Consider the following 8904-nt stretch of genomic DNA (forward strand, 5'->3'; position numbering starts at 1 on the left):
CTTGTAAATCGTCTCTCTGCTATGTATTGGTATTTATTTTTTCTGTTTGGGATATATTTTGTAAACATTTGACTGTTTTCCTCTCAGTGGGATCCTGTGCTGGTGTTTGGATGAGACATAGGTGAATCAAACCAGGTATATTGGATGGTGGGCTATTGGAATCTACATCTAATCCCTATATTGACCCCCCCCCCCCCCCCTAGATTACTTTTTTTGGTACCTTTACAAGCAAATCTGGAATTTCTTTTCACTATCCCATTTGCTTCCTTTTTACTGGCACTGAAATGACCCAAAAGTGTCGCTAGCGACGTAAATCCATTAAAAACATAAAAACAAACGATTTTGGACCACCATCGAACTCAAAAAATTATTAAAGAGATAAAAATAAGACACGTATTTTTTCTTTTATTGATCTATTCATCAGCACACCGTGTCATATTGTTTGCTAGACAGAATCAGTTCAGAGAATTAAGTACTGATTTTAATATTACAACACACAAATAAGTCATGTGTCACAAAACTGTCAACATATTTTATGGGCCTAGTGGTGAAAAGGGTAAATATAACAAGTAACTGACACTGCAAAAATCGATATTCACAGATCATATATTTTATATCGATATTCACAGATAATTAGGTATGAGAGAATTAGTATTACATCAGCACAGGAAAGACCCGGCTTCGAAAGTTTCTTTACTGCACTGTGACTGACGCCAAGTAAGATTTTCAGATCACAGTCTAATTGTATCCAACGAATTCATAATCAGAAAACCGCAAGTGATGTCCACATTGCTCTTATTTCTTCTTAGTTTTCATCCCATTGCATAATCTTTTCAAATCCAAATTAGTGATCCATGAATTCATCTTAAACTAGTTAGCTCAAACTATGAAATTTAGACTTAAAGGCGCAGGTCAACACAATCTATGTAATTATACAATTTTCTGACCGCTCGTTCTGTTGTATTCACACCCATAAAGCCCATCATTAATCTTCTTTTGTGTATTCAATCAGCTGAAATTAGACCGACGGGAAATGTTTCAACTTGCTTTTCTCCCCAAATCACTTAAAATCATTGCAATGCGTTAAAAATTATTACATGAAATGTATCTATATTCAATTAAATATTTTGCTTGTCCAATAAGACAGTACGTTTAATGCGTGTTTAAATGTATTAAGACATGAAAAATGTGTCGAAATCTTATTATTGTAATCTAAATTGAAAAATATTCCATGTAAAAGACAAGCAAATCCTTGAAGTTGATAACGCCATAATATTGTCGGCAATTAAGGGAAAGAAATCAATTAAAAATCTTTCTGCATTATCAACAGTAAATACTTTCTGCTAGAAGCTGTGGACTGTTGAAATGATGTACAGAATGAATATAAGAGCTTCAAAAAAGAACAAAAAAACTAAACACAAAACGTTTCGAGATCAAAATTTGTATTTGCCGAATAGACACGATCGATACTCTTCTGCCGTCCCGTATTTAAAGTGATGTATAAACCTTTTTACTTGGGTTTTTATTGGCTGAAGAAGAGTTTTGAGTCCGAAACGTTAGACGTTTGGTATTCTTATATCTTTAGAAGCTGTTACATCAATTTATTTTAACATCACGTTTTCCATTGTTGACAACTCCCCATTGACAAAAAAGAGCACAATAATTAAAATTCAGAATGATGGCTGTGAATAGTTGCATATTTATAGTCTATAACACCTGTTGTTTTCTAGTTGCGGCTCAGTGAGAAGTCTATTCTTTTTCGGTCATTCTTTTTTATATTGGGCAATCATTCAATGGATGTTGTTTTTAAATGTTGATCGTGGTGTTCAATTCAATAAGTGACTTTCGGAGGGACCAATTAGAATTATGAATTTCAAACTATTAACTAAATTTAATCACAACTGAAAAGGTAAGCAGAAAATTGATACATAGCTTATTATTATGATATCATAGAATAGTTTTCCGTCATTGTTTCTTTAAAGTAACATACTGCACCCAACTACCAGTGTAGGTACGTCCAGTTATCCTAATTCAATCATTAAATATCTATAAATTGCTGCCGTTGATCTTGAGTTGTGTTCTAAATATAAAGATGTTTGTTGTTGCTTAGAGACAAATCCAAACTATCGACAGCGTCCGTCAGGTCATTCAGTGTATGACTTATGTGAGAAAAATTATCTGAAGAGATGATATGAAACAGTTCTAGACAAAGTAGAAGTAAAAACTCAAGAAGAAAAAAATATCCCACCAAATCAACCTGTCTTGACTGGAGTTCGAATTTCAGACCTCCTGATTACAGGTCAGACGTGCTACCATTACACCCCAGAGGCCACCTGATAGTTGGGACGATTTAAAAAAATAAAAAAAGAGCTTTTATAGAGCGCAATATCCACTAAATGTGCTCAAAGCGCTTTAATGTATATATTTTTCACAACGGTACTCGTTTCCATTGTGAATCCTCACTTGCATCAAAGTAAACAAAATTGAACACGAGAGGACCAGGACGAAGACAGAATATGCTTCATTTTCATTTTGAAAATATCTAAGTGACAAATACGGGACAAGGCACTGGTTTAAGATAAGTATCTAAAGAGATTATCTGAAAGCGTGCAAAGCAAAGCACTAAATCAAAAATGAACTTTGCATAAAGAACACAAAGATATATTGGACCATACATCTAAATTTTTTGACAATTAAATGTATATTTCAGTCTACCCCATACGGTCGATGTGCAACGATCATAACCCTATCCAGAAATTCTTTGCTTGCCCAATAAACTAGCTTTCCGGCCTGCAAGTCTTTATCACAGTTTTATGCCGCAACGCAATGACTTTGACTGTTAAATGCTACGTTTATAGATTATTTCTGTCAAAATATTGTCAGCAACGTTCACTATCTGGAAGGGCTGATAGGGTGTGAATGATACAGTGCCAGGCAAAGCAAAAAGATGAAAATGACAAAAACTATCACACACAAAAATCAGGCTTTCTCAACGGGTATCGAATCTCAGTATCGGACAGACTTGAAACCATTAATTCAACTATGCACCCGATAGTTCTGACGATTAATAGGCAATTATTTTTTTTCACAGTCAACAGCCGTCAACCCCCCCCCCCCTTCCACACACACGCCCTTTTCCGCTCTTTGACAAACAAAAAGATACGGTTAGATTAGAACGAGGACATAAGAGTTTGCTACACTTTATTTTTTTTTTCCATTTGTTGGGACCCTACCATCACATCCAATACATGTACGTATTTTTAACAGATGACGTCCACATACAATTAAAACTAAATTAGGCTGGCATAAATTAGACAAGAACACAAGACTAAAGTACCAATCATGAACATAAATTAACTCACATAAAAGAAGAATAATTGCCAATAAAACTTGTATACAATAAGTAATAACAATCAAGCCTTAATCAAACGACATACCATCCTATCCGGGTCCTTTTCGTTTGAAGAAGATTGATTGGGGCTTCTCTCAACCATAATAAAATTAATGACTACAATTTTACAATGACGTTAAATCTGATAACTCGTTCGCTGGCCTTTAATAATCTCCATGCCGTGACCAATAATATGGGTACACTTTAAGGATTTCGGTAGTTCATTGTACGATTTGCTAAGGGAAGATCTGAAAGAATGACATGGATTTGAAATCTCAGGTTAAACAATTACTGACAAGCTAGGATCATCTTAATTCACCAACATTTGAAGAAGACCAATTCTAGAAAAAAATGTTTGAAATATTTCTGTCAATGTTCGACAGCGTAATGGTGCATTTAATTTGACTTTTGTCGCTCAATACAATTTCGTCCATTTCAAAGTAATATAAATGTTGGTTACCAAAGATAAAAAAAACTAATCATCGATCTATATATTTTTAATGAATGATAGTGATTATTGATTGAGTAAATGTTATTTTAACAGTATAATTTTGAATACGCAACGATGAAAGTGGTGATGCTAGGCGTCAGGATCACTAACCTCAAAGTGAGGCTAGCCCATTTTAACTGAAATAAACTTAATCAACAGCTGTTGCACAGGTAAAATTATTGCCTTAATGAGCAAAATAAAACGCGAGAGTAGCCCTATTGAATTGCTACTATTGTTAACATTGTGTCGCTTTTTTAATAGCTGCAAAACCATGATAGTTCATTCAGAGCGTTGAATTAACTGGTTAACCAGTCATTGCTAGGGATGGAGTAATATTACGAAAGAGGTTGTATTACACACGTGAGGCCTGCGGGCATGAAGTGATTGCTGCCTCAAATTGGTATAAGATGGGGGTGAGACCGATGCCAAATAGTGAATTCAAAGTTAAAGTGATCCTTAAAACAATTTTTGTTAATATGCAGCGTAGAAAGGTTATTCAATCTCCCTAGTGACAAATCGAAATAACTTGATGTTCATAATTTGGCTATAAATTCTATTTCTAGTGTTTAGATACAATGCAGCTCTGAGGCAGTGGGGCACAACATTTCTTGGGGGGGGGGGGGGGGGGGGGAGGGGGGGGGGGGGCACAACGCTACCAATGTGTTACAAAAACAAACATTTTAATAGCTTAATTTGAAAACAAAGGAAGGTAACTAAGAAAGGAGTCTCACAAAGCTATGGCCCGGTTCATAGAGTTGGAATTTAACTCGTTTGCGATTACGTTACCCTCTCCTTACCACCTGCAGCAAAATCGTCACATTTGTTACGACACAATATACATTTTTTTCTTATTCAGATAAATTTTGTACATCCCAAAGTTTGAAGAATGATCTGTGTTTAATTAATCAGAACATACAGTTGTTTTGTAGAGAGCCTGTAGGTGTTTATAAAATCATTGTTTCTGCTGAGTAAGCCTGACATTTTGGGAAAATACTGAAAAGGATCGGTAAGGAGAGAGTTAAATGGCCAGTAATAATGGTTTGTAACCTTGGCCAGCCGTCCTCTAGTTCCAAGAATTGTCTGCTGTCTGTAGCAGACCTAAATGAAAAATTAGCAGGTCTGATAACATACGCGATTTTTTGTTTGATTTAATATTGTTGAAATGGACAATATTTTTCGTTGGTTTGAGATTATTTCCATTAGAATAATGAGCTCATAACAATTTGGGTTATCAGACCTGCAAAATGAGTACATGTCGAAACAGACCCAACTTCCCAATATCTTCCGGGTGGATAGAGGGGCCGGATTAAAAAAAAAAAAACTTTGCAAAGTTTTCAAAGATTATTCAGTCTTAGAATAATTCATAAAAATTGATGACAACATACATGAAAGTAAGGAGAAAAAAAAAGAAAGAAAAGAAGTGTATAAGGTACCACAAAATAACACGAAAACATTAAAAACCACATAAAAATGCAACAATGGTAATACCATCAATAATAATAATAATAATAATAATAATAATAATAATAATAATAATAATAATAATAATAATAATAATAATAATAATAATGATAACTAGTATTGTTTTTGTAAATGAGGAGCACGCTTATACCCAATCGTTCACAATAAAGAAGAGGGGAATTATATCAATGGTGATTCTGTTTCGGAAAATAAAGATATTGAAATTTAGTTACACTTGGTGTAACAAAATGCTTTGGTCTAGGTGAACTTTATCCTCGTTTATTCTGGGAAATTCAAACATAAATTGCCTATCCCTTTTCTATATTATGTAACACATTTCTATCGCTAATTAAAGTTCTAGAAGATTGGAATTTTGAGAACGTTGCCGTCATTTATCAAGGGCAAAAGAAACGGAACTAGGCGTTACAGACAAATTAGTTTAACATGTTGTTATGTAGAATTAGAGAATTAATAACATAATGAATCTTTTAGAATATCACAAACTTTTAAGTAATTTTCCGAACTGATAAAGAGTGAAACGCCCTTGTGTACTTCAATTATTCTATGTCAAGGATTGTTTTCTTTGTTTTTATTAATTTCATGGCGTTTACGACACATTATGTCATTTCAGGGCCATATAAAAGACAGAAAATGTATTAGGTAGTCTAAAAGTATACTTTTGTCAAAGGCACATGCGAATACATAAGACAAAGGGAAATGGTTCAACTAGGGAACGGATGTATTTTCCAAGAGCACCCCTCTGTGTACTTAGTTTGAGATGGCTTAGAAGTCAGAGACGCAATCAAAGGATCCTAACAAGTGGAATACAATCAAATTTTGATACAAACCATGATATTCAAAACAGCAACAACCAAAAGAAAGACAACCTCCATCTACCTTGGAATTAAAACTGATTGCCTAACTTGTAAATTGAGTAATCTGACAACTATCAGGACCCCTTGAGAGTAAATATGCAAAGACAACAGTGGTCTGATTTACATATTATCATCTCATTATTTCATCTCTCTCTCTCTCTCTCTCTCTCTCTCTCCCTCTCTCTCTCCCTCTCTCTCTCTCTATCTATATCTCTCTTTCTCTTTCTCTCTCTCCTTCCCACACACACACGCTCGCGCGCGCGCCTAGCTCTTTCTAGATCTCTACCCGTTCACCACCACCCTCCACACACCCCTTTTTCCCTCTTCGCAAATTCACTTCATTATGTAAAAATTACATAATATGTATTGTGTTTTCTTTTGTTTTCTTTCTTTCTTGTCATTATCTGCGTGTAACCCGAAGAAGGCCAAAGACATAAACGTTGTTGCTTTGTTGTCTGTCCCCTTTTATATAAATCACATTAACTCCCTTTATTCTACTCTCCATGTCAGTTGTCTGATCCGCGTTAAAACTATTTGCAAATCTACATATCTTTTTATTTAACCCTAATCTCGGTCAGAAACCCGTCTTTCCTTTCTTCTGTGATTATTTATAAGTTAACATCACATGAAAATTATGTTATTTGGCAATAGTTCTCTTGGTTCACAGCAGGTCTAGTGGTGGCGTCCGTATTGAAACTACAAAAGTCAAAACAATGTTAATGAAAGTGTTGTATTTGGTCAGAAAAAAATTCAAATTAATGGCACGGCAGCCCGGATACGTCAGTTGTATCCACACGATACACAAAACACACTTATTTACCATGTCACATAAAAGCAATGCAATTCACTAGGAAAATGCTACAATAATACGACAAAAGGTTGCATATCAATAATTAGGGCAAATTGAGTTAGTGACAGTGATATTCTTATGCCAAACGCACTTTTCTATCTGGGTTAGGTGATATCTAAGTCAATAAATACATTTAATATTTTACTTCAAAAATAAGATTTAAGACTTGATAGATTGAAAAACAATAATATGAGCAAACGGTGTTTATTTATTTATTATTTTTTTTTGAGTCATCTGTAAAATTTGGTTTTCCCATATGCGACCCTTTGTCTAAAGACGACAGAATGGTTGACAAATTTATGCAAAATCTGTATAATAATCATACATTAACTAATATCTCTTTAAAGTTCCTGAGTAGTAGATAATTATTTTACTTTATCCAAAATTTGATCATTACCCTTATCCCAATTAGTGTTGGGAAGTTACATATTTAATCACCGTACACTAATCACAAACCGTCATTAACTCTACCGAAATACAATACTTGGTAGGCCAAATTAAGTGTGTTGTATTTACAGCTTATTGGATTTACAAACACTTATCATCACTGGTTATTCCATAGTGAGCATTTTATTGATGACTAACATATCCCAAGTGTGTAAGTTTGTTTTTTAAATTTTGATTCAACTCGGCGAGTTCCATTAATATTTCCATTAACCTCTAAATATGGTTGCTTCAAGGAATTGTTATCAACCGTTTACATTTTGATAATTAGCTATTAATTAAACGCGAGCGAGAGAGAGAAAGAGAGAGAGAGAGAGAGAGTCTCTGAGAGAGAGAGAGAAAGAGAGAGAGAGAGAGAGAGTCTCTGAGAGAGAGAGAGAGAGAGAGAGAGAGAGAGAGAGAGAGTCTTGTCACAAAAGTTGAGCAACGTTAAGCGTGGTGAGTGGCCAGATGATGACAGTTATTGTAGAAAAATGTGTTCCCAATTTTTTTTCGCACGTACTATTACTAAGAATTCACTTACTCAATGTCACTCACTCACTCAGGCCCATGACTTGGTAGTCGTTGGGGCAATGTGCAGGAATCCAAAGATACAATCCTTCTCCATACTGACCTATCCACGGCTTTCCGGTTATTCATGCATTAATAAAGTCTTGACCGTTTCTTGGTGTCAATTCACATCTTCTTCGGCCGACTTCTTTTTGTCCTATGACCTGGCTCTCTCGATTAAAATGACCCTCATCTTCTTTAAAAACTCTCAAACTTAAGAATTCACAGGTTTGAGAGTTTCACGAAAATTCTAGGGTTGAGTGTGTTTTGCAAGATGAGGGTAAATTAAATCGATCGATATTTGAAGGATGAGTTTTGTGGCCAAATTTTAATGCGTGTTTTTCCAGAGTACGGCAGTGGCTAACAGAGACATCGATTTAGACACAATTTAATTTTAAATAGTAGACTCAGTCCGACATGATTCCGTTTTGAGACGATTGGTTACAAGCGTGTCACAAATTCATCGACAGTGGATTGCACCATTTGAGAATGGATATCCACTTGTACTACTTCATATCATCAACATCTCCAATCCAGTAAAATACGGTGGTCAGTGAAATCTATAAAATTGAAGTTTCAGACTAAAAAGGAGGAGGAGGAGAAGAAGAAGAAGAAGAAGAAGAAGAAGAAGAAGAAGAAGAAGAAGAAGAAGAAGAAGAAGAAGAAGAAGAAGAAGAAGAAGAAGAAGAAGAAGAAGAAGAAGAAGAAGAAGAAGAAGAAGAAGAAGAAGAAGAAGAAGAAGAAGAAGAAGAAGAAGAAGAAGAAGAAGAGAGAAGAAGAAGAAGAAGAAGAGAAGAGAGAGAGAGAGAAGAAGAAGAAGAAGAAGAAGAAGAAGAAAGAAGAA

At 34.9% G+C, this 8904-nt stretch overlaps 1 protein-coding gene across 3 annotated transcripts in view; it reads left to right on the plus strand.

Moving 5' to 3' along the window:
- The first annotated feature begins 1728 nt into the window (after positions 1 to 1728).
- The window catches only part of LOC144962791 (glutathione hydrolase 1 proenzyme-like), a 28011-nt gene continuing 20835 nt past the window's right edge, over positions 1729 to 8904 (plus strand). The window contains exon 1 of one of the 3 annotated variants that reach the window (XM_078896046.1): positions 1729 to 1909. The gene's annotated coding sequence lies outside the window, so the exon portion shown is untranslated. Of the gene's footprint in view, positions 1910 to 4219; positions 4282 to 5973; positions 6308 to 8904 lie in introns of those variants that run through there. The other 2 variants (XM_078896047.1, XM_078896048.1) reach the window with 2 other exon arrangements.

Source organism: Berghia stephanieae, chromosome 1, assembly GCF_034508935.2.
Source record: "Berghia stephanieae isolate SIO BIC M18660-M18661 chromosome 1, UCSD_Bste_1.3, whole genome shotgun sequence".
Taxonomy (NCBI): Eukaryota; Metazoa; Mollusca; class Gastropoda; order Nudibranchia; family Aeolidiidae; genus Berghia; species Berghia stephanieae.